Source organism: Hemiscyllium ocellatum, chromosome 14, assembly GCF_020745735.1.
Source record: "Hemiscyllium ocellatum isolate sHemOce1 chromosome 14, sHemOce1.pat.X.cur, whole genome shotgun sequence".
NCBI classification, from domain to species: Eukaryota; Metazoa; Chordata; class Chondrichthyes; order Orectolobiformes; family Hemiscylliidae; genus Hemiscyllium; species Hemiscyllium ocellatum.
In genome coordinates this window covers 11,168,244-11,195,744 of record NC_083414.1, presented here as the reverse complement: position 1 = coordinate 11,195,744, position 27,501 = coordinate 11,168,244, and the positions used below count along the sequence as shown (strand labels likewise).

Here is a 27,501-nt window from a genome sequence, read left to right as displayed (position 1 = left end):
CAGTGTCATAGAGCAGTTCTGTTAGCAGGCAGCTGGTGACCACAGCTCGTTTCAAATGTTGGTTTTGTGATTGTTTCGTGAGACATGGGTATCACTGATTCTTGATGAAGGGCTTTTGCCCGAAATGTCGATTTCCCTGCTCCTTGGATGCTGGCTGACCTGCTGTGCTTTTCCAGCACCACTCTATTCTTGACTCTGATCTCCAGCATCTGCAGTCCTTGCTAGTGATACCCGTAGGCAAAAGTAAGGCCAGCACTTGTTTCCCCATCCTCAAATTGTCCTCAAGCTCAGTGGATTGATAGGATTGCCTTTTCAGAGGGCATTTAAGAATAACTGCTGTTAACCTGGAATCTCTGGGAGGCCAGCCCAGAAGGAGAAAAACCTCCAAACGATACATACAGATTCAAATTGTCATGTTTAGCATTTCCAAGTATTACTTTTTTACCTCTGAAAGACAGAGGAAAGGATGGCAGATCTTCCCTAATGAACATTAATGAACCAAAAGGTGTACAGAAGTTCCATCACTGACACTTGCTTTATATCCCATTTTTAATCATTACATTTTAATACCACAATGTTGAGTGTGTGCTTCAAACCCATCACAATGCACTCGACTCTTAACTGTCCTCTGAACAAAAAATGCTGGCCCACCTCATGATGCCAATATATCATGAGTGAATTTTTTTTTAAAAAACTAGTCTCGTGATAATTATCACTGCACCGCTGTCTATTTAATACCAAATGAATTGGTAACCTCTTTAATGAGAGGTAAAGTCTTGAACTGGGTTGCAAAGATGGGTGTTGTTGGTTGGACTAACATTTTATTGCTGCAAAGGGCAGTGAAGAGTTAATCACATTGCTGTGGATCTGGGGTCACATAAAGGTCAGACCAGGTAAAGATGGCAGATTTCTTTCCCTGAAGGACATCAATGAACCAGATGGATTTTTACCAACAGTGACTTACCTGGTCAACATCAGGTCACTTTTCAATTCCAGGTGTGTTCACACTGTTCAAATTCACCACTTGTCATGGTAAGATTCAAACATATATCCCCATTACATTAGTCTGGGATTTTGGATTACTGTTCCAACAACTTACCCATGATACAACACTACCTCCCATTTCAGAGTAAAAGAAATATTGGGTCCCTGATTTACAAATGTCTGATTTACCAACACTCATACTGTCATTTCTGCTATAATGCAGTGATTGCGTTCTTGTGCGAACCCGTGCTATATAAAAATCATGCAATAAAAATAGCACTTAAAGTGTTGGCAATACCATTGCGTTATAGCCAACACAGGTTTTAAACATTCCTGCTTTAGAAGCAGTGTCTCTGATTTGTCAATTGCGTAACAGCAAATTCACATTGACGAAATGCATGTTATAGCAGAATAACCTGTACTTGTGAATGTGATCTCAAACGGGGTAGGATTTTAAAGGTCTAACATATGGATATTTCCTGTACTTATGAACAGCTTCTTTACATTGTCCTGCATTGTGTTATGACTTGCATACAACTCGAAACTTGAAAGGGTTCAGAAAACATTTACAAGAATGTTGCCAGGGTTGGAGGATTTGAGCTACAGGGAGGGGCTGAACAGGCTGGGGCTGTTTTCCCTGGAGTGTCGGAGGCTGAGGGGTGACCTTATAGAGGTTTACAAAATTAGGAGGGGCATGGATAGGGTAAATAGGCAAAGTCTTTTCCCTGGGGCTGGGGAGTCCAAAGTTAGAGGGCATAGGTTTAGGGCGAGAGGGGAAAGATATAAAAGAGACTTACGGAGCAACTTTTTCACACAGAGGGTGGTACGCGTATGGAATGAGCTGCCAGAGGACATGGTGGAGGCTGGTACAATTGCAACATTTAAGAGGCATTTGGATGGGTATATGAATAGGAAGGGTTTGGAGGGATATGGGCCGGGTGCTGGCAGATGGGACTAGATTGGGTTGGGATATCTGATCGGCATGGACGGGTTGGACTGGAGGGTCTGTTTCCATGCTGTACATCTCTATGACTTGAAAACGAACTCAAACGAAACCCGTTTGCAGCCCAGGCAATGCCTGTAGATGAAAGAGAAGGGTGGCTTCACAATACAGCGAAGCCTCAGTGTCTACATGTTACAAAAGTAACAAGGTTAGCTGCAAAGGCATCCCGAGGTGGTGAAAGGCACTACATAAATGCAAGTCTTTGCTTTTTAACTGCAGGATACTAGAAATGAGACAGAACGTGGTTAATGTGAAACTGAAATCTTAAGACATAACAATTGCCAAAAATGGGATGTGCCTCTGTATAAATAGAAACCATAGAGAAAGAGGCTCTTTGGGCCGGCAGGTTGGATGGCAGGGAGAGAAGTTGTGGTTATAATTTCACTGCATTGTTAAACGGTCTTTTTAAAACCAGATAATATTGGGCATATCTGTTACTGTTTTCGGTTGCCACCAATTTTTAAACTGTGAAATGTCCTAACAGCTGAAGTAGGAGTTACGTCTCAACGGTTATGTTCTATAAATATAAAAGGTGCAATTCATGAACCAGAGCAGTTCCTAGAAGGGGCACCAGTAATAAAGTTGGGGAGGGTGGTGGTGGAGGGGGAGTTAGGATGCCAGTGTGAGACATGTTTGCTGTGGTGGGGGTAAAATCACACAGGGCCATACCCTTTTGGACATTGTACCTTTCAATCCTAGTTTTAAAAAAATAATCTACCAGGAGGTCAAGGCATTGAAAGTTACCAAGTCTCGTGAAACATCAACATCAGTCAATTTGACAATTTTACCAAAATCCATCACTGTGCATATTGGCAGTCTGGAGCTGGGGAACTCCGCTAGGAACTTGGGAGTCTGCTGTATATAGCCGAGACATGGAGAAACCATGTCAAAGATACACTGCCCACTGTTACAGTCACCACCTACCCGGTGTACCGTGAGAGTCATGGGGCAAATTGTAACCCGGGCGGCAGCAGCAGCTGTGATGATTTGTGCTACTGCCCCCTAACACCTCTCTGGATGCACAGATGTGCAGACCCTCGGGGATTATCCGGGATATTGCTGGCTGCTGTGCCAATCTGCTACATTTCAAGATTAAATCCTGAGGTTCAAATTGGGTTGACAATCCCATTCATTGTGTGTCACAAAACCTTCCCAACAGTGCCCTCCAGTGGTGACACACATCTGCTCTTGATGGGAAATGAATCCAGTCAAGACATTTTTAACCTGTTGAGCTCCCATCAATAACTCACAATGGATTCTGGGCTGTGGTTCTGTGATGCAGTGGAATGCAACAGGAAATTTGAGCACAGGAGGATTCCACAAAGTGTATTGACCGGTTTGCTCATTTTTGATGGTGTTGGTTCTGTATACAATCTTACATTGAAGGGAGTTACCTCCTTCTCTGTAAAGTTAGAGATACACAACACCAGGGTTATAGTCCAACAGGTGTATTTGGAAGCACTAACTTTTGAAGCGCTGCTCCTTCACCTCTAAGTCCTTCTCTGAGGTAAGTATCTGGAGTAAGAAGGAATTCCAAAGCAAGTAGGTCACTTCCCATTTCCCCAAAGCCTATCCACCAACTACAAGGCACAAGTCAGGAGTTGATTGGAATGTTCTACACAAGTCAGGAGTTGGTTGGAATGTTCCACACTTGCCTGGATGGGTACAGCTCAAACAACACTCAGAGTCATAGAGTTAAACAGTACGATCCTGAATTAAACGTGTCCCATTTGCCAGCACTTGGCCCATATCCCTCCAAACCCTTCCTATTAAAACACCCATCGAGTTGCCTTTTAAAATGTTGTAATTGTACCAGCCTCCACCACTTCCTCTGACAACCTCATTCTATACATGCACCACCCTCTGCATGAGAAAGTTACCCCTTAGGTCCCTTTTAAATTTTTCAGACCAATCTGTGAGTGTAGGAGGGCTTCACAATCCAGAGGCTTGGATGGGAATTCCTGAGGTTCTGGGAGACGGAGATCCTCCCAGGGAGGTTAGGCACTGCTGAGGCATGCTGGGAACCACCAATGCAGCCTCAAAATGGACAGACATGTGGAGGAGAAGACCCTTCATTGAAGCCACAGGCCATCCTATCACAATCTGTCCCCCTCCTCCACCAGGCAGGAGATGTTTAAAGGAAGCTCCTCTGGACCTTATACAAGTTCTGGGACACTGCCTCTGGCTTCAGTGTGGGAGGAGTCTGGGCAACATTGGAAAACTGCAGACGGAAGGAAAACTTTCTTCATTAGTTATCTTTCTGAAGAAAGGCCCTTGGTGATTTTTGCCAAACTGTGATAAAATGATTTTTCTTTTTACTGAGGATAAGGCAAGGGGATAGGTACCAAGTCTACCTCAGCCAAGATATGACCTCTAGCTAGTCATGTCAATCAGATCCACACACTAGCCATCAGGTTGACTGAGCTAACGAGCAGCCCACCTGCCCATTGCCTTATGGGGAAAGGTTGGGGCTGTTTGGGCTGACAGAGGGAACTTAGAAGGTGAAACACAGAAGATCCTGAGGGGTCTTGACAGGGTGGATGTGTTTCCTCTTGTGTGATAATCTGGAACTAACGGTTTTTATTTCAAAACGAGGGGCTTCCCATTTAAAATGGAGATGGGGCAACACGTTTCTCTCAAAGGTTCATGAGTGTTTAGAACTCCCTTTCTTCCAAAGGGAGGCAGACTCCTTGAATATTTTTAAGGCAGAAGCAGGTAGATTGTTGACAAGCGAAAGAGGGTGATAGGTTATGGAGAGGGGTGAGCAGTAGTCAGATCAGCCATGGTCTTATTGAGAAGAAGTGTAACAGGATCAAGGGGCCAAATAGCCTACTCCTGCTGTGAGCTCGCATGATTGCATTATTCTATGTAATGGAGGAAATTGGCCCGTTGCTTCCTGGAGGTTAAGCCACATCCTTGAGGAGTCACTTTTAGAAAAATCTCACAAAAAGGGAACAGTTCAAGCACATGGTACACAAGTCCAAATTTAACTTAAGAGCCTAAGAACCAGGAGCAGGAGTAGGCCGTCTGGCCCCCTTGACCCTTTGAATAGAATCATCACTGATCTTTTGTGGACTCAGCTCCACTTACCCACGGTCTCATCGCATCCTTTACTTCCTTTATTGTTCAAAACAAATCCATCTTATAACGTTTACTGAAGTAGCTTCAATTACTTCACTGGAAAGGGAATTCCATAGATCAACAATCTCTGGTGAAGAAATTCATTCTCAATTCAGTCCAAAATCTGCTCCCTCTAATCTTGAGGCTGTGCCCTCTTGTCCTACCTTCACCTGCCAGTGGGAACATCTCTCTATTTCTACCTCATCTATTCCCTTCATAATTTTACACATTTCTATGAGATCCCCCCTCATTCTTCTGAATTCCCTTGAATACATCTCCCAGTCTCCTCACACACCAACTCCCTCAATTCTGGAATCAACCTAGTGAACCTCCTCTGCACCCCCTCCAGAGCCAGTACGTCCTTTCCCAAGTAAGGAGACCAAAACTGTACACAGTACTCCAGGTGTGGCCTCACCAGCACCCTGTACACTGCAACATAACCTCTCTGCTTTTAAACTCAATCCCTTTAGCAATGAAGGACAACATTCCATTTGTCTTCCTAATTATCTGCAGACCAACCTTCTGTGATTCATGCACAAGTACACCCAGGTCCCTCTGCACAACAGAATGCCGCAAATTTTACCACTCAAATAATTATCCTTTTTACTGTTACTCCTACATTGCATTCCATCTGCCGGACCTTTGCCCCTCACTTCAAGTATCTAAGACCCTATACAAAGCTTCACAGTCCTTTGCACACTTTGCTTTGACACGTGGATGAGTGGCATCGGCAAACTTTTGACACACTACGCAAGGTCCCCAACTCCAAATCATCTATATACATTGCAAATAATTGCGGTCCCAACACTGATCCCTGAGGCACACCACTAGTCACTGACTTCCAACCAGAATAGCACTCATTTATCCCCACTCATTGATGGATTGCTTCCTGTTAATCATCAATCCAGGCGAATACTTTACCCATAATGCCAAGCATCTTTATCTTTTGCAGCAGCCTCTTGTGCAGCACCTTGTCGAAGGCCAATTTGAAAATCTAGGTACACCACATCCCCATTGTCCACCGTACTTGTAATATCTTCATAGAATTCCAAAAGATTAGTTCAGCATGACCTGCCCTTCATGAACCCATATTGCGTCTGCCCAACTGGACAACTTCTATCTAGACATCTTGCTATTTCTTCCTTGACAATAGACTCCAGCATCTTCCCCACTACAGAGGTTAAACTAACCAGTCTATAATTCCATATCTTTTGTTCACTTTGCTTTTTAAATACTGGCATCACATTTGCTGTTTTCCAATCTACTGGAATTGCCCCAGAGTCCAGTGAATTTTGGAAAATTACCACAAGTGCATTTGCTATTTCTCCGGCTAACTCGTTTAGCACTCTGGGATGCATCCCATCAGGGCTAGGAGAGCTATCTATCCTTAGCACCATTAGCTTACCCAACACTAGCTCTTCTGTGATAATGTTTGTTTCCAGGTACTTGCCTGCCTTTGTCTCTTTTTCAATTACTGGTATGTTATTACTATCCTCCACTGTGAAGACTGACAGAAAATACCTATTCAATGCCTCAGCCGTTTCATCATATCCCACGACTAAGTGCCCCTTCTCATCCTCTGAAGGACCAATATTTACTTAAATATATAAAATGAAGAAGAGTGGCTATAGAAACTTTTGCTATCTGTCTTTATATTGGGCTAGTTTTTTCTCACGTTCTATCTTACTTTTCTTTACAGCTCTTTTTGCAGCTTTCTGTTGACCTTTAAAATGTTCCCAATCTTCTCACTTCCTGCTGTTCTTGGCCATTTTGTATGCCTCTATTTCAATGGGATAGCCCCCCTTATTTCCTTAGACACCCAGGGCAGATTACCCCTTTTCTCACAGTCCTTCCTTTTCACTGGAATATACTTTTGCTAAGCATTTTGAAAAATTGCTTTGAAAGTCCTCCAATACTCACTCATCAATTGTCCCACCATAAAATCTTTGTTTCCAGTCTACTTCAGCCAAGTCCTCCCTCACTCTATTGTAGCTCCCATTGTTCAAGCGCAGGACCCTGGTATTGGATTTTACCTTCACACTCTCCATCTGTATTCTAAACTCAACCATACTGCAATCACTCCTTCCAAGAGGATCCCTAAACTATGAGGTCATTAATTATTCCTGTCTCATTACACAGGACCAGATCGAGGTTAGCTTGCTCTCTCGTCAGTTCCATTACACACTGTTCAGGAAAACTATCACAGATACACTCAACAAACTCCACCTCAAGGCTACCCTGACTGAGCTGGTTCGACCAATCAAAATGTCGATTAAAATCCCTCATGATAATTGCTGTACCATTTTTATAAGTATTAGTTATTTCTTGGTTTATAGCCAGCCCCAATGTGATGTTATTATTTACTGGCCTATAGACTATTCCTATCTATGACTTTTTCCTTCTTAGAATTTCTAATTTTCACTCAAATGGATTCGACCTCAATCTACATTGAACTTATATCATCTCTCAGCACCACCCTGATGTTGTCCTTGAATATCAGAGCCACACCACCTCCCTTACCTTCCTATCTGTCCTTCAGAATAGTCTGGTACCGCTGGATATTTAACTCCCAGTTGTGACCATCCTGTAACCATGTCTCTGCAATGGCTACTACATCATAGTCATTCACAATGACTTGTGCCATTAACTCATTGACCTTATTACGAATGCTATGAGCCTGCAGGTAAATTGTCTTTATGTTAGCTTTCTTAGCTTCATGACTTCCAACATCTCTCAAACATCTCCTCTGAGTTCCTTCCTTTCTGCTTCTTTCATAGTTTACCTTAGAGTTAACCCCTTCTGTACACATGCTAACCTGCTGTTTACCTTTTTATTTACCATCATACTTTCTGTCGCTTTCCCTTTCCCTTCCTCCCAACTCACTTGTTTTAAATCCGAGTGACCACCCTATTTAAACTTTTCACTAGAACAATGGTTCCAGATTGGGATGGTCTCCACCTGAACCAATGGTACAGATCCCCCCCTCCACCCCCTCCCTGGTTCCAAAACTAATGCCAATCCCCCATGAAATGGAATCCCTCTTTCCCACACCAATCTCTTAGCCACGTGTTTACTTCCCTAATTTTCTTATCCCTATGCCAATTTACATGTGGCTCGGACAATAATCTGAAGATTATGATCCTTGAGGACCGGTTCCTTAATTTTGTTCCTAGTGCTTGATAATCCCCAAACAGGCCCTCCTTCCCCACCTTGCTGAACAGCATGCTGCCCCCTAACTTAACTCTGCCCGCATCATTGGGGCAAAATCCAGGCAACTGGTGGCATTTCCCCAGCAGAGGCAGGTTAACCCACATGTAGCTGAGGCAGTTCTTCATCAGAGAGGAGGCTCCCCATGGTGACATCTCCATCCTCCCCCTCCATCCTTTCTTAGGGTTTTGTGGTGTAGTAGGTAGTGTCCCTATCTCTGGGAGAGAAGCTCTGGGGTTAAGTCTTGACTTGCTGGCCGGGGATGCTGTGTCATGACACGATCAACCAGGTAGACTATCAGTCTGGGAATCCTTCTGCTGTCCCTACAGCAGGTGATTACGAATAAGATCGTTTCCTGGGCAGCCAGGAAGTAGCTTCAGCACAACATCTTCCTGGATAAAAATTCCAATTGTTGGTTCTTGCCATGAACAAGCATGGTCCTCCTTCCTAGAGTCAAGCACACACACTTTTCTGTTGACAGCATTCCGGGAGTCTCAGATGTCTTTCTAATCTCTCACAGGATGTGGGTGACACTGGCTGGGCCAACATTTATTGCCCATTCCTAATTGCCCAGAGGACAGTTAAGACAGTTAACCACATCTGAAGTTACTCGCAGACCAGGCCAGGAACAGACCAGGTACAGTTTAATCCCCGAAAAAACATTAGTGATTCCAATGTGTTTACCCCTGATAATCACAGAATCCCTAAGGAGTGGGGACAAGCCATTCAGCCCATTGCATCCACATCAACCCTACGAAGGGCACCCCATCCAGACCCACACCCCTTACTCTATCCCATGGCCAATTCACCTGACCTGCATATCTTTGGATTGTGGGAGAAAACCGGAACATCCGGAAGAAACTCACACAGAGACGGGGAGAATGTGCAATGCATTAGGCTCTTACTTCCACAGTTGTTATTGAATTTAAATTCCACCACCAGTCCACACTAATCCTCTGGAGAGTAACCCACCCAGACCCATTTCCCTCTGAATAATACAGCAAACACTACGGGCAATTTAGCACAGCCAATTCACCTGACCTGCACATCTTTGTGACTGTGGGAGGAAACCGGAGCACCCGGAGGAAATCCATGCAGATACAGGGAGAATATGTAAACTCCACACAGACAGAACTGAACCTGGGACCTGGGTGCTGTGAGGCAGCAGTGCTAACCACTGAGACACCGTGCCACCCATGATAGGACGTGAACTCTGGTCCTCAGAACATTAAACAAAAAAAGCCAAAGAACTGTGGATTCTGGAAAACAGAAACAAAAACAGTGATTGCTGGGAAAACTCCGCAGGTCTGGCCAAAAACACAAATTGGTAGGAAGTTCTGTTCCTCAAAACATTAGCTGCGTCCTTGGGTCCATAGTTGAGCGAAATTATCACCAGGCCATTACCTGCTGCAAATGTGTTGCTGGTCAAAGCACAGCAGGTTAGGCAGCATCTCAGGAATAGAGAATTCGACGTTTCGAGCATAAGCCCTTCATCAGGCCATTACCTAGCAGCATAGATACTCGAACAAAGAACAAAGAAAATTTACAGCCAAAGAACAGGCCCTTCGGCCCTCCAAGTCTGAGCCGATCCAAATCCCCTGTCTAAATCTGTCACCCAATTCCTAAACATCTGTCTCCCTCTGCTCCCCACCTACTCATGCATCTGTCCAGACACATCTTAAATGAATCTACCATGCCTGCCTCCACCACCTCGGCTGGCAACACCTACCAGGCACCTACCACCCTCTGTCTGAAGTACTTGTTGCGTGTATCCCCCTCAAACTTTTCACCTCTCACCTTGAAAGCGTGACCTCTTGTTATTGAATCCCTCACCTTGGGAAAAAGCTTATCTCTATCTAGCCTGTTATACCGTTAATGAGTTTGTCAACCTCAATCAGGCTCCCCCCTCAATCTCCTTTTTTCTAATGAAAACAATCCTAACTTACTCAACCTCTCTTCATAGCTAGCACCTTCCATACCAGGCAACATCCTTGTATACCTTCTCTGCACCCTCTCCAAAGCGTCCACATCCTTTTGGTAATGTGGCGACCAGAATGTACACAGTATTCTAAATGCAGCCGAACCAACATAGTGTACAATTTTAACATGACCTGCCAGCTCTTATACTCGATACCCCGTCTAATGAAGGCAAGCAGATTATATGTCTTCTTGACCACTATCTACCTGTAAACAACCTTCAGGGTACAATAGACCTGAACTCCCATCTCTCTGCTCATCAACTTTTCCCAAAGCTCTTTCGTTTACTGTATAATTCGCTCTAGAATTAGACTTCCCAAAATGCATCACCTCACGTTTGCCTGGATTGAACTCCATTTGCCACGTCTCTGCCCAACTCTCCAGTCTTTCGATACTCTCCTGTATTCTTTGACAGTCCCCTATACTTTCTACTCCTCCACAAATCTTCATGTCATCTGCAAACTTCATCATACCAACAGTGCCCTTTACAGACTGGCAAACACTGTAGAGAAAGTGAGGACTGCAGACATCATACTAATGAAGGGCTTATGCCCAAAGCATCGACTCTCCTGCTCCTGCTGTGCTTTTCCAGCACCAGACTCTCAACACTGGCAAATACTATGCCAAGATAGAGGTCAACAAGGGTAGGGACATAAGACTGAGGAAGAAAATGAAAGTAGGGCATGCATTTATGCAGTACCTCCCACAACACAGGTCAGCTTAAAGCACGTTACAGACAGAGTGATTTTGAAATGTTTTAATATAGGAAACACAATAATCCTTTTGCGCAAAATCAGCTCCTACAAGCTGCAGTGAGATAATATGAACCACATAAGCCCGTTTTGTTAATGCCAACGGAGAGATAATTAAAGGCTAAGGCATTGAGGCAGGTCATGACAGTGCAGTAACATTTAATAAAGGGTGCAGTCATAATGGAGTAGAGGGAAGGTAAGATTATGGTAGGATAGAGAGGGGAGGTAGGCACAGTGGTTAGCACTGTTGCCTCACAGCGTCAGAGACCCGGGTTCAATTCCTGCCTCGGGCGACTGACTGTGTGGAGTTTACACATTCTCCCCGTGTCTGTGCGGGTTTCCTCTGGGTGCTCTGGTTTCTTCCCACAGTCCAAAAATGTGCAGGTTAGGTGAATTGGCCATGCTAAATTGCCCGTAGTGTTAGGTGATGGGGTAAATGTAGGGGACTGGGTCTGGGTGGGTTGCTCTTCGGAGGGTCAGTGTGGACTTGGGCTGAAGGGCCTGTTTCCACACTCAGTAATCTAAAAAAAAGATATAAAACCATGGTTTGAGCTCTGAGAAGGTTGGTTTTATTGCTTCCAAATGTTCATTAAGCACTGAAAGTGAACAATGTTAATAACGAATAAACTTGCATCACACGGCACAAATTAAATGGGGACAAAATGGACTTTTATTTTCAAAACCTGAACAGTGTGATGCCCAATTTTGGATTTTTAACACAAGTGAACAAGCAGAGTGAGCTACGTGTATGTCAGGTGGATATTGCTCACTTTACTCATTTACTTGGAATAAGGGGGTACCCTTGGCTCCCCTCTATCCACCCATTAACCATACCATCGCCTCTCTTCTACTCATGGTCCAAATGAGTGGCTAAGGTTGGCCACTTGGAGAGTTCATGAATTTCAGACACCAGACCAAATGTAAACCAGACTGTCTGGTTAAAACTAGAGAGTCCATTCTGTTACAGTAGATTGTTATCATGGTGAGCAACACTGGAGGCCTTTTTCCTACACAGGTTGGGCACAGAAAGGGCAGCAGTTACGACGAACTAACGATGTAGTCTCTCTGGATCTGGGCACCAGGTGAGTGGGAAATAGCCCACTGCTGGAGCTTCATGTGCTGGGGTGGTCACTGGGGCGATCCTGTTCATGGTAATCACCAGTTGCATTCTGAGTGAAAATGCCAGACATAAAACCATCTGATATCAGATAGGAAAAGTTCCAGCTAAAATCTGAATTGTGTCCATTCATACAGTTAAAAATCACACAGCACCAGGTTATCCTCCAACCGGTTTATTTGGAAGTAGAAGCTTTCAGAGCGCTGCTTTTGACTAGCTACCTGATGGAGTGGCGCTCTGAAAGCTTGTACATCCAAATAAACCCGTTGGAGTATAACCTGGTGCTGTGTGATTTTTAAACTTTGTCCAGCCCAGTCCAAGACCAGCACCTCCACATTATGTTCATATAGTGTTGGACCTTAGCAGAGGTGGTAGATTATGCAGAAACTGCTAGAGTCTAAATTTAATAAGATTACTTCTTTGACATTGTTCTAACTTAATGGCCTTACTTCCACTCCTACGTCTTCTGGTCTTATGGTCTGGTCTTTACAGTACAGGTAGTGCCTTGGTTAGGAATGGACTGATTTGGAATCCATTGGCAAATTGACTTGGATACCAGTCAAAACACAATACAGAACAATGGAAAGCAGCCATTTGTAAGTATTGGAAGTATTCGTACGTCAAATCTTTACAGTGATAATCATACAAGAGATCGCATTTTTAAGAATGGGCATTTGTACATCTGACGTTCATAAATTGATGATTCCCTGCAATAAACTTAGCATGAAGTTGCACACAGAATTCGCTTTCTCCACAATCTGTCATCCGATGTGTTAGATTACCACTGACCTCGGATGACTATTCAGCTATTTAAAAATTATTCCTTTACTCTGCAAAAATAAACATGAATGAGAAGTCTAAGTCAACTTGTAACTTATATACTCACTCAGTCTCCTTGCTATCGCCAATCTGAACATGCCATATCTTTCATCACAACATTGCAAGGTATGTGACCTACCTATAGTAATATAATTTAATTTTAGGAAGAGTTTAGATGGTGTTGGTCTATTTTTGTGAGGGAATTTTCTAATTAACGAGACCTGGCTTTCTGAAACAATGATATATACCGTATATTTTTTCCTTTATTCATTCACAGCATATGAGCATCGCTGGCTAGGCCAGCATTTATTGCCCAGCCCTAATGGCCCAGAGGGCAGATAAGAGTCAACCATATTACTGTGGGTCAGAGGTCACATGTAGGCTGGACCAGGTAAGGATGACAGCTTCCTTCCCTAAAGGACATTAGTGATCCAGAGGTTTCTTTTTCCCTAACAATCATCACTATCATGGTCATCACAAGATTCTTAATTCTAGATATTTTCTTGAATTCGAACTCCACCTTCTGCCATGGCAGGATGCGAACCCAGGTCCCCAAAACGTTATCAGCGTTTCCAGATTAACAACCCAACAATAATACCACTAGGCCATCACCTCCCCAGTATGTGCCTCATGAAGTGTTAATGGAAGTTTGTTTACATTGTGAAGATTTATGACAAAAGGAGGAAACATCTAAAAAACATTAGCTTATTTTTGGTTTAGGTTTCAGAATAATTTAGAATTGATTTTTAAGCTTAGAAAAATCCAGGGACTGAAAAGGATGGTTCAAAGGAGACCTGGCCAAATTCAGATGCAAAAAAAAGGCTTCACCTAAAAAGACTTTGTTCGGAGCAGTTCAGGGAATGGGTCACCCAGGTATATGAGTTTTAGTTTGTAAAAAAACTTGTAGTGTTTAGTTAGAAATCTGTATTGGATATTCAAAGCTGAGAACGCCTCAGATTGATTTCACTTGTGCAAGGATTCCAGGAAAAGATTTCATACTCTCAAAACAGGAACTGAGGATTCAGTAATTGAGTCAAGCCTACAGATTCAATAAGGAAGGGAAATTTCACTGTATTTTGAGTAACTATAAAGTGACGGTGTTGGAGAGTAGATGGGATTTGTTTTGCTTAGTGTTTTGAAGTCTTTCGAGCTGTTTTGAATTCGGGTAGCTTGGTTTGTTTGTTTGTTTTACAAATATTTTACACATATTGTTAAAATCAAATCTGTAGTCTTGGACGCTGAGGTTTAGTGAAAGCCCACATATGATCTCTCGAGCCAGATTTCATTCTGGGATCTGACGTATTCAGTAGTAACATCAACTGTCCACACTGCAACATAACAACATCTATTCAATCAGAGGCTACTACATTGTTTAAAATAGATCTGGACAAGTGGGTTGAAAGGAATGTGAAGAATTAGCATTGGGATTACAGCGGACAACACTAGCTGTGGGTTTGGCACGGGTTGCAATCAGCTGTACACCCTCCTTCTGCACTGGAACTACATCAAATTGTGTGTTTTAGCATTTGCCTTAACATCCAACAGCCAACTTTATCACCATTTGGCTCCACATTGATCATCCTCAACCGCTCCAGAAAGTGTAAGCTGTTTGGGGATCTAGAACAATATGTAGCATCTCTACCTCTGGGTCAGGAGATCTAAGTCCCACCTGTGGTAGTGATGGCCACAGAGATACACATGTTACAACATATACCATTTTGCTTGAAGCTCCTCACTTCCATTCTGCTAGTCTGACAATCCATTCATTTCTCATTCCGTGTGGCCAAGTGAATTTTAACAAATGCATGTGGCATCAGCTGTAACTCAAAACACTTGCTATCCTCCTCACAAAGAGGCCAAACTGACCCATTTCTTTTAGTCCCTCTCCTCCCGAGACTATAAGATGTGGGAACAGAAGTAGGCCATTCAGCCCATCGAGTCAGCTCCACTACTCAACAAGATCATGGCTGATCTGATAATCCTCAAACCCGCTGAGCTGCCTTTTCCCAGATCCCTTACTGATTAAAAATTTGTCTCTCTCAGCTTTGAATATACTTAATGAACCAGCCTCAACAGCCTTTTGTGGTAAAGAATTTCACAGACTTCACTCGCCTCAGAGAAGAAATTCCTCCTCATCTGTTATGTTGCAGCTGTACAGGACATCAGTAAGGCCACTTTGGGAATACGGCATTCAATTCTCGAAACCCTGCTGTCAGAAACATTAAACTTGAGAGGGTGCTTACCAGGGTTGGAGGATTGAGTTATAGGGAGAGGCTGAGTAGGCTGGGGCTTTATTCCCTAAAGCTTCGGAGGCTAAGGGGTGACCTTATAGAGATTTACAAAATCATAAGGGGCATAGATAAGATAAATGGCCAAGGTAAGGGAGTTCAAAACTAAAGGGCAGAGGTTTAAGGCAAGAGGGGAAACATTTACAAGGAACCCAAGAGGTAAAGCTTTCACGCAGAGGTTGGTGTGTGTATGGAATGAGCTGCCAGAGTAAGTGGTGGAGATTGGTACAATTACAACATTTAAAAGGCATCTGGATGGGTATATGAACAGGAAGGGTTTAAGAGGGATGTGGGCCAAGGCTGGCACATGGGACTAGGTCAGATTGAGATGTCTGGTCAGGGCAGACAAGTTGAACAAAAGAATCTGGTTCTGGACTTGGAGTCAGAGTTAAACGAGTGACCCTTTAATCTGAGATCATGTCTCTGGTCCTACAAGGATAAACAACCTTGCTGCATATCCCCTGTCAAGTCCCTTAAGAATCATGAATGTTTCAATAAAGTTGCCTCTCATTCTTTTTAATTCTGAATTCCAGTGTATACACGTCCATTTGTGAACCCATTTGTCTCAATAACCCAGTCTTTTTGGATTGCCCTGTGAATGTTCCTTTTCCTGGGAGATATCCACTTCATTGTTGGGAGTCTGCCTTTGCCCATTGCTCCAAAATGCCCTTTGAGACATTCCTCAATATTCAAATATCACTGTAAGATTGCAACAAAAGTCCTTCACTCCCCCTTCAAGGGTTCCACTTGTCATTACTGACTGCATCATTGTTTATAGCACGGAGGTGGTCATTTGGCACAGCATGGCTGTTCTGTCTCTGTGAAAGAGCAGTTTAATTTGCTCAATCTTGCACGTCTGCTCTTTGACCATTCAATCCCTACAGTGTAGAGAGAGGGCATTTGGCCCATTAGGATTGCAACAACTCTGCAAAAGATATCCCACCCAGAGCCAGCTCTGCCCACTCAATCCCCATTTCCCTTGGCCTACCCACCTAATCTGCATATTGTTGGACTGTGAGAGGAAACCAGAGCCCCTAGAAGAATCCCACAGACACAGCAGAATGTGCAAACACCACACACAGTCACCCAAGGCTGGAATCAAACCCTGGCATTGTGAGGCAGCAACACTGACCACTGAGCCAGCCCTGACTGGCCAGCTTCTCATCCTCCTGGCTAACACACATGCAATCTCAAATGTGACAGTGTCTACAACACCACCGAGATGAAGGTAATAAGCATCGACAGATTGTTAAACTTAAGGTAAGATGATTAAAAACATCGCTATGTTGGTAGCATCTAATACCCAATGCTCTTGCTTGCGACAATTTGGCTTTTCATTCGAGAAAGCCGTTTCCTTTCACCCTTTGATCAGTTGTGGGTTATTTATTAGGGTAGAAATGGAAGGAATCCATTCAACTCATCATTCCTGCACTAGAGGAACAAGAAACAGTCCAACAGGATTCCACTTTCCTGATCTCGGTGCGCAGGTCTGTAGGTTACAGCACTGCTGGTGTATACCCAAGTGTATTTACAGTTTGTGTCGATATTAATTAGCTCTAGCCTTGTGTCGGCTGAACTGAGTGCATACAATCATGCCGAACATGATTCAAAGACTTGAATTTAGAAACTCAATGTTGACTAGTTGTTAAAGCTTCAGGTGATATTAAACTAGAGAGAATGAAATTAATGGAAGCACTACTGGAATCACAAGATATATATTTGGGCAAAATTCTGGATGCAAGTTTGCTCGCTGAGCTGGAAGGTTCATTTTCATATGTTTTGTCACCATATTAGGTTATATCATCAGGGAGCCTCCAGTGAAGCACTAATGACCCATTTTGCATGTTTGCGCTTAGGTTTCCATGGCTTGGTGATGTCATTTCCTGTGGTGACATCATTTCCTTTTCCTTTTTCTCAGGAGATGATAAATGGGATCCAAGTCAGTGTGTTTGTTGGTAGAATTCAGGTTGGAGTGCCATACTTTTAGGAATTTTTGTGTGCGCCTCTGTTTGGCTTGTCCTAGGATGGATGTGTTGGCCCAGTCGAAGTGGTGTCCTTCCTCATCTGTATGTAAGGATACTAGTGAGAGAAGGTCATGTCTTTTTGTGGCTAGTTGATGTTCATTTATTCTGGTGGCTAGGTTTCTGTCTGTTTGTTCAATGTAGTGTTTGTTACAGTCCTTGCACAATATTTTCCTTTGCAAGGGAAGTCATCTGACAAAACAGCAGAGCCCCAAAAGCTTGTGATTTCAAATAAAGCTGTTGGACGATAACCGGATGTCATGTGACATCTGACATAATTAAACTAATCATGGAGTTCAGTGTTCAGTTCTGGTTAAGAGACATACAAGTACAAAAAGTTGGAGGAGAAAACAAACTTAGGATTCATCTTTAGTATTAATGATCTGAGTTGTAAAGCATGGTTTGAGCATTTTTTAAATTTGAGATGTAATCTAAGCAATAATTTAAGATAATGACCAGTACAAACTATAAATCCAGACAATTGCTTTAAATCTTACTGCCAAAGTAGGTCAATGGAATACATTATAGAATCAATTTTGCAAGAAGCAAACTTGGGGACATGACTAGGAAATAATTCTTCTCCTCAGGAGATTGACACTGTAAATAGATTATCAGATACAGTAATGGGATGATGGGAAGCATTTCAGAAACACCTAGTGTCTGCAATTGAGAAAAACAAAGAAACTTACAGCACAGGAACAGGCCCTTCAGCCCTCCAAGCCTGCGCCTATCCAAATCCTCTATCTAAACCGGTCTCCTACTTTCCAAGGATCGGTATCCCTCTGCTCCCTGCCCATTCATGTATCTGTCTAGGTACATCTTAAATGATGCTATTGTGCCTGCTTCTGCCATCTCCACTGGCAACACATTTCAGACACCCACAACCTTCTGTGTAAAGAACTTTCCACGCATTTCTTTCAAACACTTTTCCCCCCTCACTTTGAACTCATGACCCCTAGTAATTGAGTCCCCCACTCTGGGAAAAAGCTTCTTGCTATCCACCCTGTCTATACCTCTTGTGATTTTGTAGACCTCAAATCAAGTCACCCTTCAACCTCCATTTTTCTAATGAAGCTTCAGGATGGATGGTTCGTGTCAGATAGAGAAATTGTTTGAAATTGTGGGCAGCTTTTCTCAATAGTGGAGTTTTTTAACCCAGAACCCAGAGAGACATGTGAAACATATTCACACTGTTACCAGCTGCTCCACAGTTGTTTAATGCTCAGCGGGTGTTAATTATGAAGGTGAGACTTTGAAGAATCATGCTCCCATCTCGGGGGAGGTGAGGGGGGTGTGGGGGCAAGAAGAAAAAAAAACAGTCCTTGCCTGGAGAGTCCCGCCAGTGCCAGATACAATCCAAGACCATTGTTGGGAACCACAGGCAGTGCAGAGTACATGAGGCCATGGCAAACAGACCTCAGTTACATCAAGGTAATGATAGGATTCAATTGGCAGGCCCCAGTATGGGAGGAATGGCAGCTGGGTTTGAGAGGCAGTGGTGGGAGTGGGGCAGAATTTCAATGGCATGCCTCTGATGGGCACACAAGAGCCCCAGGAGAGGAATCCTCCCCATGTCTGAGAACTGCTTACCAGGTAAAAAGGGCTGGATACCCACCTAGCATAACCAACCCTCAACCATGTTAGGGCAAAATACTGGTGACAGCAGGATGTGGCACTTGAGAGGTTTACAAGAGGCCCAAAAGTGAGTGCCCCTAACCCTCCCAGCACCCGATGAAATAGGACACAGATGGAGGAAAGGCATGCAGGTGGGTGGATTGGTGATGGCGGGGGCAAGTCATGCACTGCATTGTATAAGCCCCCATTCTAATCCATGAACAGGCAAAGGATGAACTCCCACTGCCTACACAGGGTAATCCCTTCTGCTAATTTAAACCAGGCACACAGAAAAGCTCACCTCGCCTCATTATCTGTAAAAGTATGAGTGAAAAGAACTACCCCAAATTCCACTATTTAAAGAAAAACATTTAACAATTTACTAATTAACTCCAAAAAAAAATTAAACAGCAACTATCGACACTGTAATCCTCCTTTATCTGGTCAATTTATGTACCTTCCACTCTCCAACAATATACTGATTCAATAAATCCCCCCCGTCCCCTGCCCCGAGTAAGCTTAACAAAAAAAAACAAATTTCAAAACCAGTCAGCTGTGTTGATTCTTCTCTGTATCTTCTGGTCTTCTTTTCTTCGGTCTTCTGCTTCACAGATTTAATATGAAGAGGTACCTTTCAATGAGTGTCTCTGTGGGCAGTCTATTGGTGCTCTTTGTCGCTCTGGCTAACTGTTCAAAATGCCAGATTTTTGTACATCAGATCATCTCATCGGTTCGATGTCAACAAAACAATAAAAATTCCAATTCGATTGGGTTTTAGTATCTTGGGGCATAATTTAAACTGACTGGTCAAATTCGAATTTGTTGTGTAACAGAGCAACTCAGCTATTTGTTCCAGATGTTATATTTTAAAGTTTTCCATGCAAATTCTGTGCATTTCTAGATCAGTGTCAACTTTCACTCTCTCAAAAAGGTAGTGTACATGCCTACAAACTCAACAACAACACATAACATTGGCCCACATGATAGCAAGATCCCACAGATCATAGAGATGTATATCATGGAAACAAACCCTTCAGTCCAACTCATCCATGCTGACCAGATTTTCCTAACCTAATCTAGTCTCATTTTCCAGGCTTGGCCCATATCCCTCTGAACCCTTCCTATTTATATAACCTTCCAGATGCCTCTTAAATTTTATAATTGTACCAGCCTCCACCACTTCCTCTAGCAGCTCATTTCATAAATGCACCACCCTCTGTGTGAAAATATTGCCTTTTAGGCCCCTTTTAAATCTTTCCCCTCTCACTTTAAACCTATTCCCTCTAGTTCTGGACTCCCCTAACCCAGGGAAAAGACTTGTCTATTTATCTTATCTATGCCCCTCATGATTTTATAAACATCTATAAGGTCATCCCTGACGCTCCAGGATAAAAAGACCCAGCCTATTCAGCCTCTCCCTATACCTCAAATCCTCCAACCCTGGCAACACCCTTGTCAATCTTTCCTAAAACCTTTCAAGTTTCACAACATCCTTCCTAGAGGAGGAGGACCAGAATTGCACACAATATTCCAGAAGTAGCCTAACCAATGTCCTGTATAGCTGAGCACATCACTCCACTAAAGGCCATCTTTGCTCCTTCAGAATCTGCAGCAAGTCCTAAATAAAAACAGAAAGAGCTGGGAAACCCAAGTCTAGTCTCATCTGTGAAGAGAGCAGAGAGAACATATGAATCAGGAGAAGCAGTCAGCCACCCACTCCTTCGCACCTGCTAGACCATTGAATTCAATTAGTCCTCATTCTCACCTACCCCCAATAATCTTTCAGTCACATGCTCATCAACAATTGGGATAAACCTGCCATACTTAACACATTAACTGCATCACATTTGGAGAACCGTGTATAGCCTTGCTCGCCCGATTATGGAAAGGATATTGTTAAACTAGAAAGATCGCAGAAAAGGTTACTAGGATGCTCCCTGGGTGGGGAGGTTTGAGTTATAAGGAGAAGCTGGAAGTTTTTCCCCCTGAAGTATTTGGGGCTGAGGGCTGACATTATGGAAGTCTATACAAAATCATGACGGGTATGGATAGGTGAATAGCCAACGTCTGGGACTTTTCTCCTGGAGCGTAGGAGACTAATTGGCGACCTTACAGAAGTCTTTAAAATCATGAGAGGCATAGATAAGGTAGCTAGCCAACAGATTTTCCCCCATGGGGTAGGGGAGTCTGAAACTAGACAGCACACGTTTAAGATGAGAGGGGAGAGAAATAAAATGGTTCAGAGGGGCAATTCTCTTTACAGAGGATGGTGAGTGTCTGGAATGGGTTGCCAGAGGTATTGGTGGAGGCAAGTATAATTTTGTCATGCAAGAAACATTTGGACAGGTATACAATGGGATAGATATGGAGGGATATGGACCAAATGCATGCAAATGGGACTAGTTTAAGTGCGGAGACAGGCAGCATGAACAGGTTGGGCCAAAGGGCCTGTTTCCATGCTGTAAACCTCTAGGCCTCTATAATTGCTTTGTCCATGAATGATAATTGACCTGCTTAGTGCTTCAGTATGTGTTTCAGGATTCTAGCATTTGCAATTTCTGTGTTTTTCAGGGCTCTGTTTGTATAATGAATAGGTTTTCAAATTCAGTATGCAGTGCTCAGTATAAGAGAGTTTAGAAATGCCTCGAAAATCTAATGCAGCTATGAGGATGAGGATTGTGAAAAATAATACCCATTAAAGGCAGTGTTCTCTCAAATAGAGAATATTGAGGAAGGATGCAATTGAGCTGACCAGCATGATGGTGGTAATCATAGACAAGGTAACATGCAATGGAGCATCTCCCCCAAGGACATGAATCATTAATCCCAAGGTCTGCACTAGAAATAGAAAAGAAAAACTCGAAAGCATTTTGGAAGAGCTATTGGAGTTATCTTTTGTTAAAATTGTTCATTGAAACATACACTGAATGTTTCTCAATCACTGAAAGGAGATGGTGTGGAATTTTCTTGATTTAATTACTTTAATTTACAATATTTAAGAAAATGATATTTGAATCCTGTAGATCTTCATATCAGAAAAGTTTTAAGTCTCTCCTCTTTTTAACAATAAAAAAGCTGAGATGAGCTTCACAGTCCTTGCATTAACCTAATGCAGGGAATTGGTTTAGCTCAGTTGGCTGGATTTTTGGTTTACAGAGCAGTGTGATGCCAACAGCGTGGGTCCAATTCCTATCACCACTTTAAGGTTACCATGAAGGACTCTCCTTCTCAACCTCTTCCTTGCCTGAGGTCTAGTGGTCCCCAGATTAAATCACCACCAGTTGCCTTTCTCTCTCAGAGAGCAGCCCCTCTAGCCTAGTAGGACGATGGCGACACAACACCACAATCTAACCATGGAGGGTGGTATTCCTGACTCTGATTCGGGCCCTTTCATTACTGAGGTAGAGATATCAGCTCGACTAGTGGAGATTCAATATATTCTTTAATCAACCTATTCAGAGACGTTAAAAGGCTTTCTGCCTGTACTACCACACAGGCAGTGAGTTCCAGATTCCCACCACCCTCTGGATGTAAAATGCTTTCCTCATGTCCCCTCTAAATCTCTTGACCTGAACCTAAATCTATGCCCTCTGGATCCCTCCACCATGGGGAAAAGTTTCTTCCAGTCTATGCCACCCAAAATTTTGTACATCAGCATAAGGTTTCCCCCCCCTCCCCCTTAGTATATTCTGGTCGAAGGAAAATAACCCCCATTCTCTCTTCATACCTGAAGCTCTTTAGCCCAGTCAACATCCTGGTAAGCCACCTCTGCATTCTCACCAGTGCAACCATTCTCCTCCAATAATGTGAATTCTAGAACTGAATACTACGCTAGTTGTGGGCTAACCAACTTTTTATATAGTTCCAGCATAACTTCCTTGCTCTTAAAAACTCTATTCCTTGGCTAACGTAGAAGTTTTATGGAAAGAGTACTGTTTCTGAAGTTTTCGGGTTGTTGGGGCTGACGAAGAGCTTTTGCCCGATTGTCCTGATCCTCAGATGCTGCCTGACCTGCTGTGCTTTTCCAGCACCACTCTCTCAAGACAACAAAATAGTCCAATGCACATGCTGTACTGAAGCAATTTGTAACAAAGGCATCTGTGGAAAGATCTTTTAAAAATTGTAGCTTCCTTTAAACAATTGGTGATACTACAATTTTAAGAGTATCAATCCACCAGATATTTAAAATATCAAAGGAACAACTAAGCACCTGACACTTTTTTGTCTTGTGTAAATAAAAATTCAGCCATTGACAAATTAGATTTAAATTTTAAAAAGCTGTCAATCAATATGTGTGTGTCATTGCGTGCACATGTTTCAGCATACAAATGGAAGTCTGGACTTTCAAGCTGAGTAAAGATTTCGATAAGTTGGATCAAGGGAAAATATTCCTCTTATTGAGAACAGCATAACTACAGGCCATCAATAAAAGACAGACAATTATTAACAAATCCAATGGGAAATTCAGAAGAAATTCCTATACATAGAAAAGTGGGTTTTCACATTAATGGAACGTAGTGAGAGTTGGAGATTTCCCAGTTCAGTGCAGTTACCTCAAGAAAGAAAACTGCATTCAAAAGGCACAAATTTCATTTCAGAGGGTTGGAGGCATGCTGGCACCAGGTTCACTGCCTCTACCCCTTCACCCCCTGAACAGTTTGGACAAGTGTTTGTGCCAACATATACTGATTGGCAGCACAGCGACTCAGTGGTTGGCACTACTGCCTCAGGGCACCAGGTACCCAGGTTTGATTCCAGCCTCAGGTGCACGTCTGTGTCGAGTTCGCACGTTCTCCCCGTTCTGTGTGGGTTTGATCCTGTTTCCTCTCATAGTGCAAAGATACGCAGGCTAGGTGGATTAGCCATGGGAAATGCAGGTGTACAGGGATGGAGTGGATGGGATGCTCTTTGGAGGAGCAGTGTGGTCTTGATGGGCTGAATGGCCTGCTTCCCTACTGTAGGAATTCAGTTATAAATAAATGGATACTCCAATTAAAATGGGATATTCTCACAGCTGCTTTGCTCAGTCTGCGCCCCTCCAACTTGCGCATTCTCTGACTGAAAGCTCCAATATCCTTGCATTTGCACATCAGGGTAACCAGGTTATGTGACTGACAGCTTTTCTTCTTCATAGATCAATTTTGTCAATGGCTCACCCTTTATTTACTTGCGTCAATACAGCATGTATACTGGGTAATTAGAAATGCCATGAGTTGGCATGAAGGATTTAAGAGATTGGATGAGTGGAGTCTGTTATAGACCAGACCAAACCCCCTCAAACATATCAAGGAGATAAACTAGACTCTAACTTTGATTTTATTTAAAGGCAAGTCTAAGGTCAAATGTGATTCCAGGTTTTATTCTTACACCATAGTTAAAATGTAAAGATTAACTCTATTGGAAATACTTAAAATAAATATTATTTAACTGTACATTGCTGGCAAAGACAAATACAGAAAAATAGATAACATTGAGATAACTTTCCAGTCCAGGAAAAAGGAATACCTAAAGAGACAATCTAGAAGCAGGGAAAGAGCTCAACTTTTGGCTGTAGCAGAAGGAACTCTATTTAGCAGCTTCAGCAGCCAACTTCCAATAACGCCAACTCCAACTGAAAGGGAAGCTCTGTGATGACGCTACTCCCTTAACAAGGTTATGTTGCTGTTGGTTGATTTTTCAGAAGTGTCATAAAGGCAGAGGTTCTGATATGTCTGGGTTTATCTAATTGAAGAAACTTTTAAGCTCTTTAAAAACAACACTTGTACAATGAAAGGGGAATGGCCCATTCTCCCAGCTCAGCTTTTCTCTGGTTTGGTTTGGTTTGGTTTCAGCAGTCTGGCTATTTTGCAGCTGTGGATCAAGTCTTAGCTGTGAACCCAGAGTGGCTGCAGGACCCAGAGAAACAGCTCTCTGACATCTCTCTCCTGTAAGAAGCGGTGTTGAATTTATCTTTTTGCCAAGGGGCATGTTTATGAGATGTTGCAGATATTTGGACCATATCTTTGTTCAGTTGTGTTTTCCTATCAGTTGGGTTTTCAAATAGTTATGTTATTCTAAATTTGGTTTTCTTTAGTGTATTAGTAGATTCTGTTTTGTTTAAAACTGAGTGATTGGGTCAGCTGCATCACTCCTGGAATATCCACTTACACCTGCTTAAGCCAACTAGAAAATTTACGATCTGGGCCACCTTTTTGAAACATTTTGAGGGCATCCGGCCTGGTCCAGAACTAAAACTCTGTGAGCCTGACTCCACCCACTCGTGATTCTTTTGTCTGATTGATTAAAAAACACTCAAGGAGCTCAAAGCAGTTTACCCACTGCTTCTCAAGCAGACATTCTGGCTCCAGGGTGATAACACCACTCTGCAAAAGAAATAGCACAGAACAAATCTCTCTTAAGACATTTGTTAGCATAGAGTGTATAGGACTCATTGGTGGGGTCTGAGACATTAGATTAGATTAGATTACTTACAGTGTGGAAACAGGCCCTTCGGCCCAACAAGTCCACACAGACCCGTCGAAGCGCAACCCACCCATACATTTACCCCTTACCTAACACTACGGGCAATTTAGCATGGCCAATTCACCTGACCCGCACATCTTTGGACTGTGGGAGGAAACCGGAGCACCCGGAGGAAACCCATGCGGACACGGGGAGAACGTGCAAACTCCACACAGTCAGTCGCCTGAGTCGGGAATTGAACCCGGGTCTCAGGCGCTGTGAGGCAGCAGTGCTAACCACTGTGCCACCGTGCCGCCCACATGCATATAGTGGCAAGGATGGGAGGTCATCTTTCAAAAGGTCATCCAGGAATAGGATTCACTCCTCTGAGGAGGACGTAAAAAGCAGGAATCCTTGAGAAACAGATCCAAAAAGATCACAGAGTTTAGGCGATGGTTATCCCAGCATTGGAGTCCAGCAGACCAGGACTGTCCTAACTCTTTAGCCATGCCAATAATAATTGGGGGTCCCAAGAATTGGAATCCATGCATTGGCTCTTATAGAGTCAAAGTGATCTCCAGTACAAAAACAGACCCTTCAGTGCAACTCATCCGTGCTGACCAGATATTCTAGATAAATCTAATCCCATTTTCCAGCACTTGGCCCATATCATTCTAAACCTTTCCTATTCATATACCCATCCAGACTCCTTTTAAATGTTGCAATTGTACCAGCCTCCACCACTTCCTCTGGCAGTTCATTCCATACACGCATCACTCTCTGCATGAAAAGGTTGCTCTTTGTGGGCTCCTTTTAAATCTCATCAGCCATTTTTAACAATTCACACATTCTCCTGGAGCCTGTGAAAGCCCAGCCCAAGGAGCTGGGAGATAAGGAGCATTAACACCGGCCTGGATGGTTGGGCCGAATGGCCAGTTCTTGTCCTGTCAATCCTGCCTGTTGATGGACTTTAGAACAAATGACACTGCCTGATGGTGAAGTTGGCAGCCAGCAGTATCTGAACCCTACAGTGCAGCACACTGCCTCCTCATTGGAAATTCCTCCATCATACACAGCAAAATGCACATCAAAGGAGGACTGGCAAGGCAAGTGAGCATTACGTATTAGGAGCTTAAGGATGGACACATATATAGCACAGAAATTACAGTGAAAATGCAACCTGTCAAATCCATTAGAGTGTGTTCATGAAGTTAAAGCTTGTGATAAGTACATTAGGTGACCAGCAGCAGGCCTGAATGAGACAGGATTAACCTTACTGTGAACAGGAGCACGAATTGGGGCTTGGTTTCAATCACTGAGAACAGTCAATAACTGGGTCTGACTACATGTGGAAATTACAACCGACTGTACAAAGTGAAAAATGCTATATTCAAGAATGAAAATATATTTGGAATGATTAAAGTTGTCCTCTGGAATGATTTCTCTTGCAGTTATGGCTATAAATGTGCAGGCCCTGCAACAGAACAGCTAAAGGGATTAGCTGCAGTGAGAAACGAGGCTTTTTACTGAGCTAGACTTGAGTGAGATTGTTGTTACTCACTGTTTGCTCTGATTACAGGGAATCAGTCGTCCTCTCAAGCCTCTCCATCAGGATAAAACGCCGCGTCTTCAGCAATACCCAGGCGAGATGACAAACCAGTGGCGTGGCCCTTTAAAATCCCTGCCTTTTCTTTAGAAATGGAAGAGGATAATTCAAGTCTGAAGCCTTCATTGGTGGGTGAGACCAAAGCAGGGGCGATTTAACATGACCAGCAGTGAGCAAGTATTGTCCATCCCTCTCCTCTCGCTGCACCGGGTATGTTTTATTCGCAATGCTTGTCAGGTACAATTCAGCAGAGACAAGCTCCAGCTGACAGCTAACTCAGCCGCTGATTGGGCGGCTCCCTGACAAGAAACCCTGTTGATTGGAGGATTGTGCTGTCAGTCGAGGGAAAGGGGCTGCTCCGGGAGCAGGTTGTGTGAGGAGCCCGGTTCTCTCTCTGGGACGCTAATTGGGGAAGGATAGCATTGCTCACTGTATTGCTGCTTTCACATGATGACCGTCCCCTCCACAACCTTCCACCCCGCAAGCAAATATTGCAATTTTTGTGCAAAACAATGAAGACTCCACTTTTTTAAATAAAAATATTCGTTCACA

General features: G+C 43.3%; 1 protein-coding gene across 1 annotated transcript in view; it reads right to left on the bottom strand.

The window, feature by feature from the left end:
- The window catches only part of si:ch211-161c3.5 (uncharacterized protein C3orf18), an 82,103-nt gene extending 55,087 nt beyond the window's left edge, over positions 1–27,016 (bottom strand). The window contains exon 1 of the mRNA XM_060835080.1: positions 26,905–27,016. The gene's annotated coding sequence lies outside the window, so the exon portion shown is untranslated. The remainder of the gene's footprint in view (positions 1–26,904) is intronic.
- Positions 27,017–27,501: the final 485 nt, after the last annotated feature.